We start from the raw sequence: 25,087 nt of genomic DNA on the forward strand, positions 1-25,087 counted from the left end.
GGCCCATTGAAGGTAAGTACTATTTTGTGGTTTTCTTGGACACGTGGAAGAGGCCTAAGCCTGGGAAGGGAACCTGAGAGGCCCATTGAAGGTAAGTACTATTTTGTGGTGGTTTTTCTTGGACACGTGGAAGAGGCCTAAGCCTGGGGAAGGGAACCTGAGAGGCCCATTGAAGGTAAGTACTATTTTGTGGTTTTCTTGGACACGTGGAAGAGGCCTAAGCCTGGGAAGGGAACCTGAGAGGCCCATTGAAGGTAAGTACTATTTTGTGGTGGTTTTTCTTGGACACGTGGAAGAGGCCTAAGCCTGGGGAAGGGAACCTGAGAGGCCCTTTGAAGGTAAGTACTATTTTGTGTTTTTATTGAACACTTGGAAGAGGCCTAAGCTTGGGAAGGGAACCTGAGAGGCCCTTTGAAGGTAAGTACTATTTTGTGGTGGTTTTTCTTGGACACGTGGAAGAGGCCTAAGCTTGGGAAGGGAAACTGAGAGGCCCTTTGAAGGTAAGTACTATTTTTGTGTTTTTATTGAACACTTGGAAGAGGCCTAAGCTTGGGAAGGGAACCTGAGAGGCCCTTTGAAGGTAAGTACTATTTTGTGGTGTTTTTTCTTGGACACGTGGAAGAGGCCTAAGCTGGGGAAGGGAACCTGAGAGGCCCTTTGAAGGTAAGTACTATTTTGTGGTGGTTTTTCTTGGACACGTGGAAGAGGCCTAAGCTGGGAAGGGAACCTGAGAGGCCCTTTGAAGGTAAGTACTATTTTGTGGTGGTTTTTCTTGGAAACGTGGAAGAGGCCTAAGCCTGGGAAGGGAACCTGAGAGGCCCTTTGAAGGTAAGTACTATTTTTGTGTTTTTATTGAACACTTGGAAGAGGCCTAAGCTTGGGAAGGGAACCTGAGAGGCCCTTTGAAGGTAAGTACTATTTTGTGGTTTTCTTGGACACTTGGAAGAGGCCTAAGCTTGGGAAGGGAACCTGAGAGGCCCTTTGAAGGTAAGTACTATTTTGTGGTTTTCTTGGACACGTGGAAGAGGCCTAAGCTTGGGAAGGGAACCTGAGAGGCCCATTGAAGGTAAGTACTATTTTGTGGTTTTCTTGGACACTTGGAAGAGGCCTAAGCTTGGGAAGGGAACCTGAGAGGCCCATTGAAGGTAAGTACTATTTTGTGGTGGTTTTTCTTGGACACGTGGAAGAGGCCTAAACTTGGGAAGGGAACCTGAGAGGCCCTTTGAAGATAAGTACTATTTTGTGGTTTTCTTGGACACGTGGAAGAGGCCTAAGCTTGGGAAGGGAACCTGAGAGGCCCTTTGAAGGTAAGTACTATTTTGTATTTTTATTGAACACTTGGAAGAGGCCTAAGCTTGGGAAGGGAACCTGAGAGGCCCTTTGAAGGTAAGTACTATTTTTGTGTTTTTATTGAACACTTGGAAGAGGCCTAAGCTTGGGAAGGGAACCTGAGAGGCCCATTGAAGGTAAGTACTATTTTGTGGTTGTTTTTCTTGGACACCTGGAAGAGGCCTAAGCTGGGGAAGGGAACCTGAGAGGCCCTTGGAAGGTAAGTACTATTTTGTGGTGGTTTTTCTTGGACACTTGGAAGAGGCCTAAACTGGGAAGGGAACCTGAGAGGCCCTTTGAAGATAAGTACTATTTTGTGGTGCTTTTTCTTGGACACGTGGAAGAGGCCTAAGCCTGGGAAGGGAACCTGAGAGGCCCTTTGAAGGTAAGTACTATTTTTGTGTTTTTATTGAACACTTGGAAGAGGCCTAAGCTTGGGAAGGGAACCTGAGAGGCCCTTTGAAGGTAAGTACTATTTTGTGGTGGTTTTTCTTGGACACGTGGAAGAGGCCTAAGCTTGGGAAGGGAACCTGAGAGGCCCTTTGAAGGTAAGTACTATTTTGTGGTGGTTTTTCTTGGACACGTGGAAGAGGCCTAAACTGGGAAGGGAACCTGAGAGGCCCTTTGAAGGTAAGTACTATTTTGTGGTTTTCTTGGACACGTGGAAGAGGCCTAAGCCTGGGGAAGGGAACCTGAGAGGCCCATTGAAGGTAAGTACTATTTTGTGGTTTTCTTGGACACGTGGAAGAGGCCTAAGCCTGGGAAGGGAACCTGAGAGGCCCATTGAAGGTAAGTACTATTTTGTGGTGGTTTTTCTTGGACACGTGGAAGAGGCCTAAGCCTGGGGAAGGGAACCTGAGAGGCCCATTGAAGGTAAGTACTATTTTGTGGTTTTCTTGGACACGTGGAAGAGGCCTAAGCCTGGGAAGGGAACCTGAGAGGCCCATTGAAGGTAAGTACTATTTTGTGTTGGTTTTTCTTGGACACGTGGAAGAGGCCTAAGCCTGGGGAAGGGAACCTGAGAGGCCCTTTGAAGGTAAGTACTATTTTGTGTTTTTATTGAACACTTGGAAGAGGCCTAAGCTTGGGAAGGGAACCTGAGAGGCCCTTTGGAGGTAAGTAATATTTTGTGGTGGTTTTTCTTGGACACGTGGAAGAGGCCTAAGCTTGGGAAGGGAAACTGAGAGGCCCTTTGAAGGTAAGTACTATTTTTGTGTTTTTATTGAACACTTGGAAGAGGCCTAAGCTTGGGAAGGGAACCTGAAAGGCCCTTTGAAGGTAAGTACTATTTTGTGGTGTTTTTTCTTGGACACGTGGAAGAGGCCTAAGCTGGGGAAGGGAACCTGAGAGGCCCTTTGAAGGTAAGTACTATTTTGTGGTGGTTTTTCTTGGACACGTGGAAGAGGCCTAAGCTGGGAAGGGAACCTGAGAGGCCCTTTGAAGGTAAGTACTATTTTGTGGTGGTTTTTCTTGGAAACGTGGAAGAGGCCTAAGCCTGGGAAGGGAACCTGAGAGGCCCTTTGAAGGTAAGTACTATTTTTGTGTTTTTATTGAACACTTGGAAGAGGCCTAAGCTTGGGAAGGGAACCTGAGAGGCCCTTTGAAGGTAAGTACTATTTTGTGGTTTTCTTGGACACGTGGAAGAGGCCTAAGCCTGGGGAAGGGAACCTGAGAGGCCCTTTGAAGGTAAGTTCTATTTTGTGGTTTTCTTGGACACTTGGAAGAGGCCTAAGCCTGGGGAAGGGAACCTGAGAGGCCCTTTGAAGGTAAGTACTATTTTGTGGTTTTCTTGAACACTTGGAAGAGGCCTAAGCTTGGGAAGGGAACCTGAGAGGCCCATTGAAGGTAAGTACTATTTTGTGGTTTTCTTGGACACTTGGAAGAGGCCTAAGCTTGGGAAGGGAACCTGAGAGGCCCTTTGAAGGTAAGTACTATTTTGTGGTTTTCTTGGACACGTGGAAGAGGCCTAAGCTTGGGAAGGGAACCTGAGAGGCCCATTGAAGGTAAGTACTATTTTGTGGTTTTCTTGGACACTTGGAAGAGGCCTAAGCTGGGGAAGGGAACCTGAGAGGCCCATTGAAGGTAAGTACAATTTGTGGTGGTTTTTCTTGGACACGTGGAAGAGGCCTAAGCTGGGGAAGGGAACCTGAGAGGCCCATTGAAGGTAAGTACTATTTTGTGGTGGTTTTTCTTGGACACGTGGAAGAGGCCTAAGCTTGGGAAGGGAACCTGAGAGGCCCTTTGAAGATAAGTACTATTTTGTGGTTTTCTTGGACACATGGAAGAGGCCTAAGCTTGGGAAGGGAACCTGAGAGGCCCTTTGAAGGTAAGTACTATTTTGTATTTTTATTGAACACTTGGAAGAGGCCTAAGCTTGGGAAGGGAACCTGAGAGGCCCTTTGAAGGTAAGTACTATTTTTGTGTTTTTATTGAACACTTGGAAGAGGCCTAAGCTTGGGAAGGGAACCTGAGAGGCCCTTTGAAGGTAAGTACTATTTTGTGGTGGTTTTTCTTGGACACGTGGAAGAGGCCTAAGCTGGGGAAGGGAACCTGAGAGGCCCTTTGAAGGTAAGTACTATTTTGTGTTTTTCTTGGACACGTGGAAGAGGCCTACACTTGGGGAAGGGAACCCTGAGAGGCCCTTTGAAGGTAAGTACTATTTTGTGGTTTTCTTGGACACGTGGAAGAGGCCTGCACTTGGGGAAGGGAACCCTGAGAGGCCCATTGAAGGTAAGTACTATTTTGTGGTTTTCTTGGACACGTGGAAGAGGCCTAAGCCTGGGGAAGGGAACCTGGGAGGCCCATTGAAGGTAAGTACTATTTTGTGGTGGTTTTTCTTGGACACGTGGAAGAGGCCTACACTTGGGGAAGGGAACCCTGAGAGGCCCTTTGAAGGTAAGTACTATTTTGTGGTGGTTTTTCTTGGACACGTGGAAGAGGCCTAAGCTGGGGAAGGGAACCTGAGAGGCCCATTGAAGGTAAGTACTATTTTGTGGTTTTCTTGGACACCTGGAAGAGGCCTAAGCCTGGGGAAGGGAACCTGAGAGGCCCATTGAAGGTAAGTACTATTTTGTGGTTTTCTTGGACACGTGGAAGAGGCCTAAGCCTGGGGAAGGGAACCTGAGAGGCCCATTGAAGGTAAGTACTATTTTGTGGTGGTTTTTCTTGGACACGTGGAAGAGGCCTAAGCTGGGGAAGGGAACCTGAGAGGCCCATTGAAGGTAAGTACTATTTTGTGGTTTTCTTGGACACGTGGAAGAGGCCTAAGCCTGGGGAAGGGAACCTGAGAGGCCCATTGAAGGTAAGTACTATTTTGTGGTGGTTTTTCTTGGACACGTGGAAGAGGCCTACACTTGGGGAAGGGAACTCTGAGAGGCCCTTTGAAGGTAAGTACTATTTTGAGGTGGTTTTTCTTTGACACATGGAAGAGGCCTAACCTGGGGAAGGGAACCTGAGAGGCCCATTGAAGGTAAGTACTATTTTGTGGTTTTCTTGGACACGTGGAAGAGGCCTAAGCCTGGGGAAGGGAACCTGAGAGGCCCATTGAAGGTAAGTACTATTTTGTGGTTGTTTTTCTTGGACACCTGGAAGAGGCCTAAGCTGGGGAAGGGAACCTGAGAGGCCCTTGGAAGGTAAGTACTATTTTGTGGTGGTTTTTCTTGGACACTTGGAAGAGGCCTAAACTGGGAAGGGAACCTGAGAGGCCCTTTGAAGATAAGTACTATTTTGTGGTGCTTTTTCTTGGACACGTGGAAGAGGCCTAAGCCTGGGAAGAGAACCTGAGAGGCCCTTTGAAGGTAAGTACTATTTTTGTGTTTTTATTGAACACTTGGAAGAGGCCTAAGCTTGGGAAGGGAACCTGAGAGGCCCTTTGAAGGTAAGTACTATTTTGTGGTGGTTTTTCTTGGACACGTGGAAGAGGCCTAAGCTTGGGAAGGGAACCTGAGAGGCCCTTTGAAGGTAAGTACTATTTTGTGGTGGTTTTTCTTGGACACGTGGAAGAGGCCTAAACTGGGAAGGGAACCTGAGAGGCCCTTTGAAGGTAAGTACTATTTTGTGGTTTTCTTGGACACGTGGAAGAGGCCTAAGCCTGGGGAAGGGAACCTGAGAGGCCCATTGAAGGTAAGTACTATTTTGTGGTTTTCTTGGACACGTGGAAGAGGCCTAAGCCTGGGAAGGGAACCTGAGAGGCCCATTGAAGGTAAGTACTATTTTGTGGTGGTTTTTCTTGGACACGTGGAAGAGGCCTAAGCCTGGGGAAGGGAACCTGAGAGGCCCATTGAAGGTAAGTACTATTTTGTGGTTTTCTTGGACACGTGGAAGAGGCCTAAGCCTGGGAAGGGAACCTGAGAGGCCCATTGAAGGTAAGTACTATTTTGTGTTGGTTTTTCTTGGACACGTGGAAGAGGCCTAAGCCTGGGGAAGGGAACCTGAGAGGCCCTTTGAAGGTAAGTACTATTTTGTGTTTTTATTGAACACTTGGAAGAGGCCTAAGCTTGGGAAGGGAACCTGAGAGGCCCTTTGGAGGTAAGTAATATTTTGTGGTGGTTTTTCTTGGACACGTGGAAGAGGCCTAAGCTTGGGAAGGGAAACTGAGAGGCCCTTTGAAGGTAAGTACTATTTTTGTGTTTTTATTGAACACTTGGAAGAGGCCTAAGCTTGGGAAGGGAACCTGAAAGGCCCTTTGAAGGTAAGTACTATTTTGTGGTGTTTTTTCTTGGACACGTGGAAGAGGCCTAAGCTGGGGAAGGGAACCTGAGAGGCCCTTTGAAGGTAAGTACTATTTTGTGGTGGTTTTTCTTGGACACGTGGAAGAGGCCTAAGCTGGGAAGGGAACCTGAGAGGCCCTTTGAAGGTAAGTACTATTTTGTGGTGGTTTTTCTTGGAAACGTGGAAGAGGCCTAAGCCTGGGAAGGGAACCTGAGAGGCCCTTTGAAGGTAAGTACTATTTTTGTGTTTTTATTGAACACTTGGAAGAGGCCTAAGCTTGGGAAGGGAACCTGAGAGGCCCTTTGAAGGTAAGTACTATTTTGTGGTTTTCTTGGACACGTGGAAGAGGCCTAAGCCTGGGGAAGGGAACCTGAGAGGCCCTTTGAAGGTAAGTTCTATTTTGTGGTTTTCTTGGACACTTGGAAGAGGCCTAAGCCTGGGGAAGGGAACCTGAGAGGCCCTTTGAAGGTAAGTACTATTTTGTGGTTTTCTTGAACACTTGGAAGAGGCCTAAGCTTGGGAAGGGAACCTGAGAGGCCCATTGAAGGTAAGTACTATTTTGTGGTTTTCTTGGACACTTGGAAGAGGCCTAAGCTTGGGAAGGGAACCTGAGAGGCCCTTTGAAGGTAAGTACTATTTTGTGGTTTTCTTGGACACGTGGAAGAGGCCTAAGCTTGGGAAGGGAACCTGAGAGGCCCATTGAAGGTAAGTACTATTTTGTGGTTTTCTTGGACACTTGGAAGAGGCCTAAGCTGGGGAAGGGAACCTGAGAGGCCCATTGAAGGTAAGTACAATTTGTGGTGGTTTTTCTTGGACACGTGGAAGAGGCCTAAGCTGGGGAAGGGAACCTGAGAGGCCCATTGAAGGTAAGTACTATTTTGTGGTGGTTTTTCTTGGACACGTGGAAGAGGCCTAAGCTTGGGAAGGGAACCTGAGAGGCCCTTTGAAGATAAGTACTATTTTGTGGTTTTCTTGGACACATGGAAGAGGCCTAAGCTTGGGAAGGGAACCTGAGAGGCCCTTTGAAGGTAAGTACTATTTTGTATTTTTATTGAACACTTGGAAGAGGCCTAAGCTTGGGAAGGGAACCTGAGAGGCCCTTTGAAGGTAAGTACTATTTTTGTGTTTTTATTGAACACTTGGAAGAGGCCTAAGCTTGGGAAGGGAACCTGAGAGGCCCTTTGAAGGTAAGTACTATTTTGTGGTGGTTTTTCTTGGACACGTGGAAGAGGCCTAAGCTGGGGAAGGGAACCTGAGAGGCCCTTTGAAGGTAAGTACTATTTTGTGTTTTTCTTGGACACGTGGAAGAGGCCTACACTTGGGGAAGGGAACCCTGAGAGGCCCTTTGAAGGTAAGTACTATTTTGTGGTTTTCTTGGACACGTGGAAGAGGCCTGCACTTGGGGAAGGGAACCCTGAGAGGCCCATTGAAGGTAAGTACTATTTTGTGGTTTTCTTGGACACGTGGAAGAGGCCTAAGCCTGGGGAAGGGAACCTGGGAGGCCCATTGAAGGTAAGTACTATTTTCTGGTGGTTTTTCTTGGACACGTGGAAGAGGCCTACACTTGGGGAAGGGAACCCTGAGAGGCCCTTTGAAGGTAAGTACTATTTTGTGGTGGTTTTTCTTGGACACGTGGAAGAGGCCTAAGCTGGGGAAGGGAACCTGAGAGGCCCATTGAAGGTAAGTACTATTTTGTGGTTTTCTTGGACACCTGGAAGAGGCCTAAGCCTGGGGAAGGGAACCTGAGAGGCCCATTGAAGGTAAGTACTATTTTGTGGTTTTCTTGGACACGTGGAAGAGGCCTAAGCCTGGGGAAGGGAACCTGAGAGGCCCATTGAAGGTAAGTACTATTTTGTGGTGGTTTTTCTTGGACACGTGGAAGAGGCCTAAGCTGGGGAAGGGAACCTGAGAGGCCCATTGAAGGTAAGTACTATTTTGTGGTTTTCTTGGACACGTGGAAGAGGCCTAAGCCTGGGGAAGGGAACCTGAGAGGCCCATTGAAGGTAAGTACTATTTTGTGGTGGTTTTTCTTGGACACGTGGAAGAGGCCTACACTTGGGGAAGGGAACTCTGAGAGGCCCTTTGAAGGTAAGTACTATTTTGAGGTGGTTTTTCTTTGACACATGGAAGAGGCCTAACCTGGGGAAGGGAACCTGAGAGGCCCATTGAAGGTAAGTACTATTTTGTGGTTTTCTTGGACACGTGGAAGAGGCCTAAGCCTGGGGAAGGGAACCTGAGAGGCCCATTGAAGGTTAGTACTATTTTGTGGTTTTCTTGGACACATGGAAGAGGCCTAAGCCTGGGAAGGGAACCTGAGAGGCCCTTTGAAGGTAAGTACTATTTTGTGGTGGTTTTTCTTGGACACGTGGAAGAGGCCTAAGCTGGGGAAGGGAACCTGAGAGGCCCATTGAAGGTAAGTACTATTTTGGGGTTTTCTTGGACACGTGGAAGAGGCCTAAGCCTGGGGAAGGGAACCTGAGAGGCCCATTGAAGGTAAGTACTATTTTGTGGTTTTCTTGGACACGTGGAAGAGGCCTAAGCCTGGGGAAGGGAACCTGAGAGGCCCATTGAAGGTAAGTACTATTTTGTGGTTTTCTTGGACACGTGGAAGAGGCCTAAGCCTGGGAAGGGAACCTGAGAGGCCCTTTGAAGGTAAGTACTATTTCGTGGTGGTTTTTCTTGGACACGTGGAAGAGGCCTAAGCTGGGGAAGGGAACCTGAGAGGCCCATTGAAGGTAAGTACTATTTTTGTGTTTTTATTGAACACTTGGAAGAGGCCTAAGCTTGGGAAGGGAACCTGAGAGGCCCATTGAAGGTAAGTACTATTTTGTGGTTTTCTTGGACACTTGGAAGAGGCCTAAACTTGGGAAGGGAACCTGAGAGGCCCTTTGAAGGTAAGTACTATTTTGTGGTTTTCTTGGACACGTGGAAGAGGCCTAAGCCTGGGGAAGGGAACCTGAGAGGCCCTTTGAAGGTAAGTACTATTTTGTGTTTTTCTTGGACACTTGGAAGAGGCCTAAGCCTGGGGAAGGGAACCTGAAAGGCCCTTTGAAGGTAAGTACCATTTTGTGGTTTTCCTGAACACTTGGAAGAGGCCTAAGCTTGGGAACGGAACCTGAGAGGCCCATTGAAGGTAAGTACTATTTTGTGGTTTTCTTGGACACTTGGAAGAGGCCTAAGCTTGGGAAGGGAACCTGAGAGGCCCTTCGAAGGTAAGTACTATTTTGTGGTTTTCATGGACACGTGGAAGAGGCCTAAGCTTGGGAAGGGAACCTGAGAGGCCCATTGAAGGCAAGTACTATTTTGTGGTTTTCTTGGACACTTGGAAGAGGCCTAAGCTTGGGAAGGTAACCTGAGAGGCCCATTGAAGGTAAGTACTATTTTGTGGTGGTTTTTCTTGGACACTTGGAAGAGGCCTAAGCTTGGGAAGGGAACCTGAGAGGCCCATTGAAGGTAAGTACTATTTTGTGGTGGTTTTTCTTGGACACGTGGAAGAGGTCTAAGCTTGGGAAGGGAACCTGAGAGGCCCATTGAAGGTAAGTACTATTTTGTGGTTTTCTTGGACACTTGGAAGAGGCCTAAGCTTGGGAAGGGAACCTGAGAGGCCCATTGAAGGTAAGTACTATTTTTGTGTTTTTCTTGGACACGTGGAAGAGGCCTAAGCCTGGGGAAAGGAACCTGAGACGCCCATTGAAGGTAAGTACTATTTTGTGGTGGTTTTTCTTGGACACGTGGAAGAGGCCTAAGCCTGGGAAGGGAACCTGAGAGGCCCTTTGAAGGTAAGTACTATTTTGTGGTGGTTTTTCTTGGACACGTGGAAGAGGCCTAAGCTGGGGAAGGGAACCTGAGAGGCCCATTGAAGGCAAGTACTATTTTGTGGTTTTCTTGGACACGTGGAAGAGGCCTAAGCCTGGGGAAGGGAACCTGAGAGGCCCATTGAAGGTAAGTACTATTTTGTGGTTTTCTTGGACACGTGGAAGAGGCCTAAGCCTGGGGAAGGGAACCTGAGAGGCCCATTGAAGGTAAGTACTATTTTGTGGTTTTCTTGGACACGTGGAAGAGGCCTAAGCCTGGGAAGGGAACCTGAGAGGCCCTTTGAAGGTAAGTACTATTTTGTGGTGGTTTTTCTTGGACACGTGGAAGAGGCCTAAGCTGGGGAAGGGAACCTGAGAGGCCCATTGAAGGTAAGTACTATTTTGTGGTTTTCTTGGACACGTGGAAGAGGCCTAAGCCTGGGGAAGGGAACCTGAGAGGCCCATTGAAGGTAAGTACTATTTTGTGGTTTTCTTGGACACGTGGAAGAGGCCTAAGCCTGGGAAGGGAACCTGAGAGGCCCTTTGAAGGTAAGTACTATTTTGTGGTGGTTTTTCTTGGACACGTGGAAGAGGCATAAGCCTGGGGAAGGGAACCTGAGAGGCCCTTTGAAGGTAAGTACTATTTTTGTGTTTTTATTGAACACTTGGAAGAGGCCTAAGCTTGGGAAGGGAACCTGAGAGGCCCATTGAAGGTAAGTACTATTTTGTGGTTTTCTTGGACACTTGGAAGAGGCCTAAACTTGGGAAGGGAACCTGAGAGGCCCTTTGAAGGTAAATACTATTTTGTGGTTTTCTTGGACACGTGGAAGAGGCCTAAGCCTGGGGAAGGGAACCTGAGAGGCCCTTTGAAGGTAAGTACTATTTTGCGGTTTTCTTGGACACTTGGAAGAGGCCTAAGCCTGGGGAAGGGAACCTGAAAGGCCCTTTGAAGGTAAGTACCATTTTGTGGTTTTCCTGAACACTTGGAAGAGGCCTAAGCTTGGGAAGGTAACCTGAGAGGCCCATTGAAGGTAAGTACTATTTTGTGGTTTTCTTGGACACTTGGAAGAGGCCTAAGCTTGGGAAGGGAACCTGAGAGGCCCTTTGAAGGTAAGTACGATTTTGTGGTTTTCTTGGACACGTGGAAGAGGCCTAAGCTTGGGAAGGGAACCTGAGAGGCCCATTGAAGGTAAGTACTATTTTGTGGTTTTCTTGGACACTTGGAAGAGGCCTAAGCTTGGGAAGGGAACCTGAGAGGCCCATTGAAGGTAAGTACTATTTTGTGGTGGTTTTTCTTGGACACTTGGAAGAGGCCTAAGCTTGGGAAGGGAACCTGAGAGGCCCATTGAAGGTAAGTACTATTTTGTGGTGGTTTTTCTTGGACACGTGGAAGAGGCCTAAGCTTGGGAAGGGAACCTGAGAGGCCCATTGAAGGTAAGTACTATTTTGTGGTTTTCTTGGACACTTGGAAGAGGCCTAAGCTTGGGAAGGGAACCTGAGAGGCCCATTGAAGGTAAGTACTATTTTTGTGTTTTTCTTGGACACGTGGAAGAGGCCTAAGCCTGGGGAAGGGAACCTGAGAGGCCCATTGAAGGTAAGTACTATTTTGTGGTGGTTTTTCTTGGACACGTGGAAGAGGCCTAAGCTGGGGAAGGGAACCTGAGAGGCCCATTGAAGGTAAGTACAATTTGTGGTGGTTTTTCTTGGACACGTGGAAGAGGCCTAAGCTGGGGAAGGGAACCTGAGAGGCCCATTGAAGGTAAGTACTATTTTGTGGTGGTTTTTCTTGGACACGTGGAAGAGGCCTAAGCTTGGGAAGGGAACCTGAGAGGCACTTTGAAGATAAGTACTATTTTGTGGTTTTCTTGGACACGTGGAAGAGGCCTAAGCTTGGGAAGGGAACCTGAGAGGCCCTTTGAAGGTAAGTACTATTTTGTGTTTTTATTGAACACTTGGAAGAGGCCTAAGCTTGGGAAGGGAACCTGAGAGGCCCTTTGAAGGTAAGTACTATTTTTGTGTTTTTATTGAACACTTGGAAGAGGCCTAAGCTTGGGAAGGGAACCTGAGAGGCCCTTTGAAGGTAAGTACTATTTTGTGGTGGTTTTTCTTGGACACGTGGAAGAGGACTAAGCTGGGGAAGGGAAACTGAGAGGCCCTTTGAAGCTAAGTACTATTTTGTGGTGGTTTTTCTTGGACACGTGGAAGAGGCCTAAGCTGGGAAGGGAACCTGAGAGGCCCTTTGAAGGTAAGTTCTATTTTGTGGTGGTTTTTCTTGGACACGTGGAAGAGGCCTAAGCTGGGGAAGGGAATCTGATAGGCCCATTGAACGTAAGTACTATTTTGTGGTGGTTTTTCTTGGACACGTGGAAGAGGCCTAATCTGGGAAGGGAACCTGAGAGGCCCTTTGAAGGTAAGTACTATTTTGTGGTGGTTTTTCTTGGACACGTGGAAGAGGCCTAAGCCTGGGAAGGGAACCTGAGAGGCCCTTTGAAGGTAAGTACTATTTTGTGGTGGTTTTTCTTGGATACGTGGAAGAGGCCTAAGCTGGGAAGGGAACCTGAGAGGCCCTTTGAAGGTAAGTACTATTTTGTGGTTTTCTTGGACACGTGGAAGAGGCCTAAGCCTGGGGAAGGGAACCTGAGAGGACCATTGAAGGTAAGTACTATTTTGTGGTTTTCTTGGACACGTGGAAGAGGCCTAAGCCTGGGAAGGGAACCTGAGAGGCCCATTGAAGGTAAGTACTATTTTGTGGTGGTTTTTCTTGGACACGTGGAAGAGGCCTAAGCCTGGGGAAGGGAACCTGAGAGGCCCATTGAAGGTAAGTACTATTTTGTGGTTTTCTTGGACACGTGGAAGAGTTCTAAGCTTGGGAAGGGAACCTGAGAGGCCCTTTGAAGGTAAGTACTATTTTGTGGTGGTTTTTCTTGGATACGTGGAAGAGGCCTAAGCTGGGAAGGGAACCTGAGAGGCCCTTTGAAGGTAAGTACTATTTTGTGGTTTTCTTGGACACGTGGAAGAGGCCTAAGCCTGGGGAAGGGAACCTGAGAGGACCATTGAAGGTAAGTACTATTTTGTGGTTTTCTTGGACACGTGGAAGAGGCCTAAGCCTGGGGAAGGGAACCTGAGAGGCCCATTGAAGGTAAGTACTATTTTGTGGTTTTCTTGGACACGTGGAAGAGGCCTAAGCCTGGGGAAGGGAACCTGAGAGGCCCTTTGAAGGTAAGTACTATTTTGTGGTGGTTTTTCTTGGACACCTGGAAGAGGCCTAAGCTGGGGAAGGGAACCTGAGAGGCCCTTGGAAGGTAAGTACTATTTTGTGGTGGTTTTTCTTGGACACTTGGAAGAGGCCTAAGCTGGGAAGGGAACCTGAGAGGCCCTTTGAAGATAAGTACTATTTTGTGGTGCTTTTTCTTGGACACGTGGAAGAGGCCTAAGCCTGGTAAGGGAACCTGAGAGGCCCTTTGAAGGTAAGTACTATTTTTGTGTTTTTATTGAACACTTGGAAGAGGCCTAAGCTTGGGAAGGGAACCTGAGAGGCCCTTTGAAGGTAAGTACTATTTTGTGGTGGTTTTTCTTGGACACGTGGAAGAGGCCTAAGCTGGGAAGGGAACCTGAGAGGCCCTTTGAAGGTAAGTACTATTTTGTGGTGGTTTTTCTTGGACACGTGGAAGAGGTCTAAGCCTGGGGAAGGGAACCTGAGAGGCCCTTTGAAGGTAAGTACTATTTTTGTGTTTTTATTGAACACTTGGAAGAGGCCTAAGCTTGGGAAGGGAACCTGAGAGGCCCTTTGAAGGTAAGTACTATTTTGTGGTGGTTTTTCTTGGACACCTGGAAGAGGCCTAAGCTGGGGAAGGGAACCTGAGAGGCCCTTGGAAGGTAAGTACTATTTTGTGGTGGTTTTTCTTGGACACGTGGAAGAGGCCTAAGCTGGGAAGGGATCCTGAGAGGCCCTTTGAAGGTAAGTACTATTTTGTGGTTTTCTTGGACACGTGGAAGAGGCCTAAGCCTGGGGAAGGGAACCTGAGAGGCCCTTTGAAGGTAAGTACTATTTTGTGGTGGTTTTTCTTGGACACGTTTTCTTGGACACGTGGAAGAGACCTAAGCCTGGGAAGGGAACCTGAGCGGCCCATTGAAGGTAAGTACTATTTTGTGGTGGTTTTTCTTGGACACATGGAAGAGGCCTAAGCCTGGGGAAGGGAACCTGAGAGGCCCTTTGAAGGTAAGTACTATTTTGTGTTTTTATTGAACACTTGGAAGAGGCCTAAGCTTGGGAAGGGAACCTGAGAGGCCCTTTGAAGGTAAGTACTATTTTGTGGTGGTTTTTCTTGGACATGTGGAAGAGGCCTAAGCTTGGGAAGGGAAACTGAGAGGCCCTTTGAAGGTAAGTACTATTTTTATGTTTTTATTGAACACTTGGAAGAGGCCTAAGCTTGGGAAGGGAACCTGAGAGGCCCTTTGAAGGTAAGTACTATTTTGTGGTGTTTTTTCTTGGACACGTGGAAGAGGCCTAAGCTGGGGAAGGGAACCTGAGAGGCCCTTTGAAGGTAAGTACTATTTAGTGGTGGTTTTTCTTGGACACGTGGAAGAGGCCTAAGCCTGGGAAGGGAACCTGAGAGGCCCTTTGAAGGTAAGTACTATTTTTGTGTTTTTATTGAACACTTGGAAGAGGCCTAAGCTTGGGAACGGAACCTGAGAGGCCCTTTGAAGGTAAGTACTATTTTGTGGTTTTCTTGGACACGTGGAAGAGGCCTAAGCCTGGGGAAGGGAACCTGAGAGGCCCTTTGAAGGTAAGTTCTATTTTGTGGTTTTCTTGGACACTTGGAAGAGGCCTAAGCCTGGGGAAGGGAACCTGAGAGGCCCTTTGAAGGTAAGTACTATTTTGTGGTTTACTTGAACACTTGGAAGAGACCTAAGCTTGGGAAGGGAACCTGAGAGGCCCATTGAAGGTAAGTACTATTTTGTGGTTTTCTTGGACACGTGGAAGAGGCCTAAGCTTGGGAAGGGAACCTGAGAGGCCCATTGAAGGTAAGTACTATTTTGTGGTTTTCTTGGACACTTGGAAGAGGCCTAAGCTTGGGAAGGGAAACTGAGAGGCCCATTGAAGGTAAGTACTATTTTGTGGTGGTTTTTCTTGGACACTTGGAAGAGGCCTAAGCTTGGGAAGGGAACCTGAGAGGCCCACTGAAGGTAAGTACAATTTGTGGTGGTTTTTCTTGGACACGTGGAAGAGGCCTAATATGGGGAAGGGAACCTGAGAGGCCCATTGAAGGTAAGTACTATTTTGTGGTGGTTTTTCTTGGTCACGTGGAAGAGGCCTAAGCTTGGGAAGGGAACCTGAGAGGCCCTTTGAAGATAAGTACTATTTTGTGGTTTTCTTGGACACGTGGAAGAGGCCTAAGCTTGGGAAGGGAACCTGAGAGGCCCTTTGAAGGTAAGTACTATTTTGTATTTTTATTGAACACTTGGAAGAGGCCTAAGCTTGGGAAGGGAACCTGAGAGGCCCTTTGAAGGTAAGTACTATTTTTGTGTTTTTATTGAACACTTGGAAGAGGCCTAAGCTTGGGAAGGGAACCTGAGAGGCCCTTTGAAGGTAAGTACTATTTTGTGGTGGTTTTTCTTGGACACGTGGAAGAGGCCTAAGCTGGGGAAGGGAACCTGAGAGGCCCTTTGAAGGTAAGTACTATTTTGTGTTTTTCTTGGACACGTGGAAGAGGCCTACACTTGGGGAAGGGAACCCTGAGAGGCCCTTTGAAGGTAAGTACTATTTTGTGGTTTTCTTGGACACGTGGAAGAGGCCTACACTTGGGGAAGGGAACCCTGAGAGGCCCATTGAAGGTAAGTACTATTTTGTGGTTTTCTTGGACACGTGGAAGAGGCCTAAGCCTGGGGAAGGGAACCTGGGAGGCCCATTGAAGGTAAGTACTATTTTGTGGTGGTTTTTCTTGGACACGTGGAAGAGGCCTACACTTGGGGAAGGGAACCCTGAGAGGCCCTTTGAAGGTAAGTACTATTTTGTGGTGGTTTTTCTTGGACACGTGGAAGAGGCCTAAGCTGGGGAAGGGAACCTGAGAGGCCCATTGAAGGTAAGTACTATTTTGTGGTTTTCTTGGACACGTGGAAGAGGCCTAAGCCTGGGGAAGGGAACCTGAGAGGCCCATTGAAGGTAAGTACTATTTTGTGGTTTTCTTGGACACGTGGAAGAGGCCTAAGCCTGGGGAAGGGAACCTGAGAGGCCCATTGAAGGTAAGTACTATTTTGTGGTGGTTTTTCTTGGACACGTGGAAGAGGCCTAAGCTGGGGAAGGGAACCTGAGAGGCCCATTGAAGGTAAGTACTATTTTGTGGTTTTCTTGGACACGTGGAAGAGGCCTAAGCCTGGGGAAGGGAACCTGAGAGGCCCATTGAAGGTAAGTACTATTTTGTGGTGGTTTTTCTTGGACACGTGGAAGAGGCCTACACTTGGGGAAGGGAACCCTGAGAGGCCCTTTGAAGGTAAGTACTATTTTGAGGTGGTTTTTCTTTGACACATGGAAGAGGCCTAAGCTGGGGAAGGGAACCTGAGAGGCCCATTGAAGGTAAGTACTATTTTGTGGTTTTCTTGGACACGTGGAAGAGGCCTAAGCCTGGGGAAGGGAACCTGAGAGGCCCATTGAAGGTTAGTACTATTTTGTGGTTTTCTTGGACACGTGGAAGAGGCCTAAGCCTGGGAAGGGAACCTGAGAGGCCCTTTGAAGGTAAGTACTATTTTGTGGTGGTTTTTCTTGGACACGTGGAAGAGGCCTAAGCTGGGGAAGGGAACCTGAGAGGCCCATTGAAGGTAAGTACTATTTTGTGGTTTTCTTGGACACGTGGAAGAGGCCTAAGCCTGGGGAAGGGAACCTGAGAGGCCCATTGAAGGTAAGTACTATTTTGTGGTTTTCTTGGACACGTGGAAGAGGCCTAAGCCTGGGGAAGGGAACCTGAGAGGCCCATTGAAGGTAAGTACTATTTTGTGGTTTTCTTGGACACGTGGAAGAGGCCTAAGCCTGGGAAGGGAACCTGAGAGGCCCTTTGAAGGTAAGTACTATTTTGTGGTGGTTTTTCTTGGACACGTGGAAGAGGCCTAAGCTGGGGAAGGGAACCTGAGAGGCCCACTGAAGGAAAGTACTATTTTTGTGTTTTTATTGAACACTTGGAAGAGGCCTAAGCTTGGGAAGGGAACCTGAGAGGCCCTTTGAAGGTAAGTACTATTTTGTATTTTTATTGAACACTTGGAAGAGGCCTAAGCTTGGGAAGGGAACCTGAGAGGCCCTTTGAAGGTAAGTACTATTTTTGTGTTTTTATTGAACACTTGGAAGAGGCCTAAGCTTGGGAAGGGAACCTGAGAGGCCCTTTGAAGGTAAGTACTATTTTGTGGTGGTTTTTCTTGGACACGTGGAAGAGGCCTAAGCTGGGGAAGGGAACCTGAGAGGCCCTTTGAAGGTAAGTACTATTTTGTGTTTTTCTTGGACACGTGGAAGAGGCCTACACTTGGGGAAGGGAACCCTGAGAGGCCCTTTGAAGGTAAGTACTATTTTGTGGTTTTCTTGGACACGTGGAAGAGGCCTACACTTGGGGAAGGGAACCCTGAGAGGCCCATTGAAGGTAAGTACTATTTTGTGGTTTTCTTGGACACGTGGAAGAGGCCTAAGCCTGGGGAAGGGAACCTGGGAGGCCCATTGAAGGTAAGTACTATTTTGTGGTGGTTTTTCTTGGACACGTGGAAGAGGCCTACACTTGGGGAAGGGAACCCTGAGAGGCCCTTTGAAGGTAAGTACTATTTTGTGGTGGTTTTTCTTGGACACGTGGAAGAGGCCTAAGCTGGGGAAGGGAACCTGAGAGGCCCATTGAAGGTAAGTACTATTTTGTGGTTTTCTTGGACACGTGGAAGAGGCCTAAGCCTGGGGAACGGAACCTGAGAGGCCCATTGAAGGTAAGTACTATTTTGTGGTTTTCTTGGACACGTGGAAGAGGCCTAAGCCTGGGGAAGGGAACCTGAGAGGCCCATTGAAGGTAAGTACTATTTTGTGGTGGTTTTTCTTGGACACGTGGAAGAGGCCTAAGCTGGGGAAGGGAACCTGAGAGGCCCATTGAAGGTAAGTACTATTTTGTGGTTTTCTTGGACACGTGGAAGAGGCCTAAGCCTGGGGAAGGGAACCTGAGAGGCCCATTGAAGGTAAGTACTATTTTGTGGTGGTTTTTCTTGGACACGTGGAAGAGGCCTACACTTGGGGAAGGGAAACCTGAGAGGCCCTTTGAAGGTAAGTACTATTTTGAGGTGGTTTTTCTTTGACACATGGAAGAGGCCTAAGCTGGGGAAGGGAACCTGAGAGGCCCATTGAAGGTAAGTACTATTTTGTGGTTTTCTTGGACACGTGGAAGAGGCCTAAGCCTGGGGAAGGGAACCTGAGAGGCCCATTGAAGGTTAGTACTATTTTGTGGTTTTCTTGGACACGTGGAAGAGGCCTAAGCCTGGGAAGGGAACCTGAGAGGCCCTTTGAAGGTAAGTACTATTTTGTGGTGGTTTTTCTTGGACACGTGGAAGAGGCCTAAGCTGGGGAAGGGAACCTGAGAGGCCCATTGAAGGTAAGTACTATTTTGTGGTTTTCTTGGACACGTGGAAGAGGCCTAAGCCTGGGGAAGGGAACCTGAGAGGCCCATTGAAGGTAAGTACTATTTTGTGGTTTTCTTGGACACGTGGAAGAGGCCTAAGCCTGGGGAAGGGAACCTGAGAGGCCCATTGAAGGTAAGTACTATTTTGTGGTTTTCTTGGACACGTGGAAGAGGCCTAAGCCTGGGAAGGGAACCTGAGAGGCCCTTTGAAGGTAAGTACTATTTTGTGGTGGTTTTTCTTGGACACGTGGAAGAGGCCTAAGCTGGGGAAGGGAACCTGAGAGGCCCACTGAAGGAAAGTACTATTTTTGTGTTTTTATTGAACACTTGGAAGAGGCCTAAGCTTCGGAAGGGAACCTGAGAGGCCCATTGAAGGTAAGTACTATTTTGTGGTTTTCTTGGACACTTGGAAGAGGCCTAAACTTGGGAAGGGAACCTGAGAGGCCCTTTGAAGGTAAGTACTATTTTGTGGTTTTCTTGGACACGTGGAAGAGGCCTAAGCCTGGGGAAGGGAACCTGAGAGGCCCTTTGAAGGTAAGTACTATTTTGTGGTTTTCTTGGACACTTGGAAGAGGCCTAAGCCTGGGGAAGGGAACCTGAAAGGCCCTTTGAAGGTAAGTACCATTTTGTGGTTTTCCTGAACACTTGGAAGAGGCCTAAGCTTGGGAACGGAACCTGAGAGGCCCATTGAAGGCAAGTACTATTTTGTGGTTTTCTTGGACACTTGGAAGAGGCCTAAGCTTGGGAAGGGAACCTGAGAGGCCCATTGAAGGTAAGTACTATTTTGTGGTGGTTTTTCTTGGACACTTGGAAGAGGCCTAAGCTTGGGAAGGGAACCTGAGAGGCCCATTGAAGGTAAGTACTATTTTGTGGTGGTTTTTCTTGGACACGTGGAAGAGGCCTAAGCTTGGGAAGGGAACCTGAGAGGCCCATTGAAGGTAAGTTCTATTTTGTGGTTTTCTTGGACACTTGGAAGAGGCCTAAGCTTGGGAAGGGAACCTGAGAGGCCCATTGAAGGTAAGTACTATTTTTGTGTTTTTCTTGGACACGTGGAAGAGGCCTAAGCCTGGGGAAGGGAACCTGAGAGGCCCATTGAAGGTAAGTACTATTTTGTGGTGGTTTTTCTTGGACACGTGGAAGAGGCCTAAGCTGGGGAAGGGAACCTGAGAGGCCCATTGAAGGTAAGTACAATTTGTGGTGGTTTTTCTTGGACACGTGGAAGAGGCCTAAGCTGGGGAAGGGAACCTGAGAGGCCCATTGAAGGTAAGTACTATTTTGTGGTGGTTTTTCTTGGACACGTGGAAGAGGCCTAAGTTTGGGAAGGGAACCTGAAAGGCCCTTTGAAGATAAGTACTATTTTGTGGTTTTCTTGGACACGTGGAAGAGGCCTAAGCTTGGGAAGGGAACCTGAGAGGCCCTTTGAAGGTAAGTACTATTTTGTGGTTTTCTTGGACACTTGGAAGAGGCCTAAGCCTGGGGAAGGGAACCTGAAAGGCCCTTTGAAGGTAAGTACCATTTTGTGGTTTTCCTGAACACTTGGAAGAGGCCTAAGCTTGGGAACGGAACCTGAGAGGCCCATTGAAGGCAAGTACTATTTTGTGGTTTTCTTGGACACTTGGAAGAGGCCTAAGCTTGGGAAGGGAACCTGAGAGGCCCATTGAAGGTAAGTACTATTTTGTGGTGGTTTTTCTTGGACACTTGGAAGAGGCCTAAGCTTGGGAAGGGAACCTGAGAGGCCCATTGAAGGTAAGTACTATTTTGTGGTGGTTTTTCTTGGACACGTGGAAGAGGCCTAAGCTTGGGAAGGGAACCTGAGAGGCCCATTGAAGGTAAGTACTATTTTGTGGTTTTCTTGGACACTTGGAAGAGGCCTAAGCTTGGGAAGGGAACCTGAGAGGCCCATTGAAGGTAAGTACTATTTTTGTGTTTTTCTTGGACACGTGGAAGAGGCCTAAGCCTGGTGAAAGGAACCTGAGAGGCCCATTGAAGGTAAGTACTATTTTGTGGTGGTTTTTCTTGGACACGTGGAAGAGGCCTAAGCCTGGGAAGGGAACCTGAGAGGCCCTTTGAAGGTAAGTACTATTTTGTGGTGGTTTTTCTTGGACACGTGGAAGAGGCCTAAGCTGGGGAAGGGAACCTGAGAGGCCCATTGAAGGCAAGTACTATTTTGTGGTTTTCTTGGACACGTGGAAGAGGCCTAAGCCTGGGGAAGGGAACCTGAGAGGCCCATTGAAGGTAAGTACTATTTTGTGGTGGTTTTTCTTGGACACGTGGAAGAGGCATAAGCCTGGGGAAGGGAACCTGAGAGGCCCTTTGAAGGTAAGTACTATTTTTGTGTTTTTATTGAACACTTGGAAGAGGCCTAAGCTTGGGAAGGGAACCTGAGAGGCCCATTGAAGGTAAGTACTATTTTGTGGTTTTCTTGGACACTTGGAAGAGGCCTAAACTTGGGAAGGGAACCTGAGAGGCCCTATGAAGGTAAATACTATTTTGTGGTTTTCTTGGACACGTGGAAGAGGCCTAAGCCTGGGGAAGGGAACCTGAGAGGCCCTTTGAAGGTAAGTACTATTTTGTGGTTTTCTTGGACACTTGGAAGAGGCCTAAGCCTGGGGAAGGGAACCTGAAAGGCCCTTTGAAGGTAAGTACCATTTTGTGGTTTTCCTGAACACTTGGAAGAGGCCTAAGCTTGGGAAGGTAACCTGAGAGGCCCATTGAAGGTAAGTACTATTTTGTGGTTTTCTTGGACACTTGGAAGAGGCCTAAGCTTGGGAAGGGAACCTGAGAGGCCCTTTGAAGGTAAGTACGATTTTGTGGTTTTCTTGGACACGTGGAAGAGGCCTAAGCTTGGGAAGGGAACCTGAGAGGCCCATTGAAGGTAAGTACTATTTTGTGGTGGTTTTTCTTGGACACTTGGAAGAGGCCTAAGCTTGGGAAGGGAACCTGAGAGGCCCATTGAAGGTAAGTACTATTTTGTGGTGGTTTTTCTTGGACACGTGGAAGAGGCCTAAGCTTGGGAAGGGAACCTGAGAGGCCCATTGAAGGTAAGTACTATTTTGTGGTTTTCTTGGACACTTGGAAGAGGCCTAAGCTTGGGAAGGGAACCTGAGAGGCCCATTGAAGGTAAGTACTATTTTTGTGTTTTTCTTGGACACGTGGAAGAGGCCTAAGCCTGGGGAAGGGAACCTGAGAGGCCCATTGAAGGTAAGTACTATTTTGTGGTGGTTTTTCTTGGACACGTGGAAGAGGCCTAAGCTGGGGAAGGGAACCTGAGAGGCCCATTGAAGGTAAGTACAATTTGTGGTGGTTTTTCTTGGACACGTGGAAGAGGCCTAAGCTGGGGAAGGGAACCTGAGAGGCCCATTGAAGGTAAGTACTATTTTGTGGTGGTTTTTCTTGGACACGTGGAAGAGGCCTAAGCTTGGGAAGGGAACCTGAGAGGCCCTTTGAAGATAAGTACTATTTTGTGGTTTTCTTGGACACGTGGAAGAGGCCTAAGCTTGGGAAGGGAACCTGAGAGGCCCTTTGAAGGTAAGTACTATTTTGTGTTTTTATTGAACACTTGGAAGAGGCCTAAGCTTGGGAAGGGAACCTGAGAGGCCCTTTGAAGGTAAGTACTATTTTTGTGTTTTTATTGAACACTTGGAAGAGGCCTAAGCTTGGGAAGGGAACCTGAGAGGCCCTTTGAAGGTAAGTACTATTTTGTGGTGGTTTTTCTTGGACACGTGGAAGAGGACTAAGCTGGGGAAGGGAAACTGAGAGGCCCTTTGAAGCTAAGTACTATTTTGTGGTGGTTTTTCTTGGACACGTGGAAGAGGCCTAAGCTGGGAAGGGAACCTGAGAGGCCCTTTGAAGGTAAGTTCTATTTTGTGGTGGTTTTTCTTGGACACGTGGAAGAGGCCTAAGCTGGGGAAGGGAATCTGATAGGCCCATTGAACGTAAGTACTATTTTGTGGTGGTTTTTCTTGGACACGTGGAAGAGGCCTAAGCTGGGAAGGGAACCTGAGAGGCCGTTTGAAGGTAAGTACTATTTTGTGGTGGTTTTTCTTGGACACGTGGAAGAGGCCTAAGCCTGGGAAGGGAACCTGAGAGGCCCTTTGAAGGTAAGTACTATTTTGTGGTGGTTTTTCTTGGATACGTGGAAGAGGCCTAAGCTGGGAAGGGAACCTGAGAGGCCCTTTGAAGGTAAGTACTATTTTGTGGTTTTCTTGGACACGTGGAAGAGGCCTAAGCCTGGGGAAGGGAACCTGAGAGGACCATTGAAGGTAAGTACTATTTTGTGGTTTTCTTGGACACGTGGAAGAGGCCTAAGCCTGGGAAGGGAACCTGAGAGGCCCATTGAAGGTAAGTACTATTTTGTGGTGGTTTTTCTTGGACACGTGGAAGAGGCCTAAGCCTGGGGAAGGGAACCTGAGAGGCCCATTGAAGGTAAGTACTATTTTGTGGTTTTCTTGGACACGTGGAAGAGTTCTAAGCTTGGGAAGGGAACCTGAGAGGCCCTTTGAAGGTAAGTACTATTTTGTGGTGGTTTTTCTTGGATACGTGGAAGAGGCCTAAGCTGGGAAGGGAACCTGAGAGGCCCTTTGAAGGTAAGTACTATTTTGTGGTTTTCTTGGACACGTGGAAGAGGCCTAAGCCTGGGGAAGGGAACCTGAGAGGACCATTGAAGGTAAGTACTATTTTGTGGTTTTCTCGGACACGTGGAAGAGGCCTAAGCCTGGGGAAGGGAACCTGAGAGGCCCATTGAAGGTAAGTACTATTTTGTGGTTTTCTTGGACACGTGGAAGAGGCCTAAGCCTGGGGAAGGGAACCTGAGAGGCCCTTTGAAGGTAAGTACTATTTTGTGGTGGTTTTTCTTGGACACCTGGAAGAGGCCTAAGCTGGGGAAGGGAACCTGAGAGGCCCTTGGAAGGTAAGTACTATTTTGTGGTGGTTTTTCTTGGACACTTGGAAGAGGCCTAAGCTGGGAAGGGAACCTGAGAGGCCCTTTGAAGATAAGTACTATTTTGTGGTGCTTTTTCTTGGACACGTGGAAGAGGCCTAAGCCTGGTAAGGGAACCTGAGAGGCCCTTTGAAGGGAAGTACTATTTTTGTGTTTTTATTGAACACTTGGAAGAGGCCTAAGCTTGGGAAGGGAACCTGAGAGGCCCTTTGAAGGTAAGTACTATTTTGTGGTGGTTTTTCTTGGACACGTGGAAGAGGCCTAAGCTGGGAAGGGAACCTGAGAGGCCCTTTGAAGGTAAGTACTATTTTTGTGTTTTTATTGAACACTTGGAAGAGGCCTAAGCTTGGGAAGGGAACCTGAGAGGCCCTTTGAAGGTAAGTACTATTTTGTGGTGGTTTTTCTTGGACACCTGGAAGAGGCCTAAGCTGGGGAAGGGAACCTGAGAGGCCCTTGGAAGGTAAGTACTATTTTGTGGTGGTTTTTCTTGGACACGTGGAAGAGGCCTAAGCTGGGAAGGGAACCTGAGAGGCCCTTTGAAGGTAAGTACTATTTTGTGGTTTTCTTGGACACGTGGAAGAGGCCTAAGCCTGGGGAAGGGAACCTGAGAGGCCCATTGAAGGTAAGTACTATTTTGTGGTGGTTTTTCTTGGACACGTTTTCTTGGACACGTGGAAGAGGCCTAAGCCTGGGAAGGGAACCTGAGAGGCCCATTGAAGGTAAGTACTATTTTGTGGTGGTTTTTCTTGGACACGTGGAAGAGGCCTAAGCCTGGGGAAGGGAACCTGAGAGGCCCTTTGAAGGTAAGTACTATTTTGTGTTTTTATTGAACACTTGGAAGAGGCCTAAGCTTGGGAAGGGAACCTGAGAGGCCCTTTGAAGGTAAGTACTATTTTGTGGTGGTTTTTCTTGGACACGTGGAAGAGGCCTAAGCTTGGGAAGGGAAACTGAGAGGCCCATTGAAGGTAAGTACTATTTTTGTGTTTTTATTGAACACTTGGAAGAGGCCTAAGCTTGGGAAGGGAACCTGAGAGGCCCTTTGAAGGTAAGTACTATTTTGTGGTGTTTTTTCTTGGACACGTGGAAGAGGCCTAAACTGGGGAAGGGAACCTGAGAGGCCCTTTGAAGGTAAGTACTATTTAGTGGTGGTTTTTCTTGGACACGTGGAAGAGGCCTAAGCCTGGGAAGGGAACCTGAGAGGCCCTTTGAAGGTAAGTACTATTTTTGTGTTTTTATTGAACACTTGGAAGAGGCCTAAGCTTGGGAACGGAACCTGAGAGGCCCTTTGAAGGTAAGTACTATTTTGTGGTTTTCTTGGACACGTGGAAGAGGCCTAAGCCTGGGGAAGGGAACCTGAGAGGCCCTTTGAAGGTAAGTTCTATTTTGTGGTTTTCTTGGACACTTGGAAGAGGCCTAAGCCTGGGGAAGGGAACCTGAGAGGCCCTTTGAAGGTAAGTACTATTTTGTGGTTTTCTTGAACACTTGGAAGAGGCCTAAGCTTGGGAAGGGAACCTGAGAGGCCCATTGAAGGTAAGTACTATTTTGTGGTTTTCTTGGACACTTGGAAGAGGCCTAAGCTTGGGAAGGGAACCTGAGAGGCCCTTTGAAGGTAAGTACTATTTTGTGGTTTTCTTGGACACGTGGAAGAGGCCTAAGCTTGGGAAGGGAACCTGAGAGGCCCATTG

The sequence above is a fragment of the Ambystoma mexicanum genome, chromosome 6p (genome assembly GCF_040938575.1).
Source record: "Ambystoma mexicanum isolate Mex_15411 chromosome 6p, UKY_AmexF1_1, whole genome shotgun sequence".
In the NCBI taxonomy this organism is placed as follows: Eukaryota; Metazoa; Chordata; class Amphibia; order Caudata; family Ambystomatidae; genus Ambystoma; species Ambystoma mexicanum.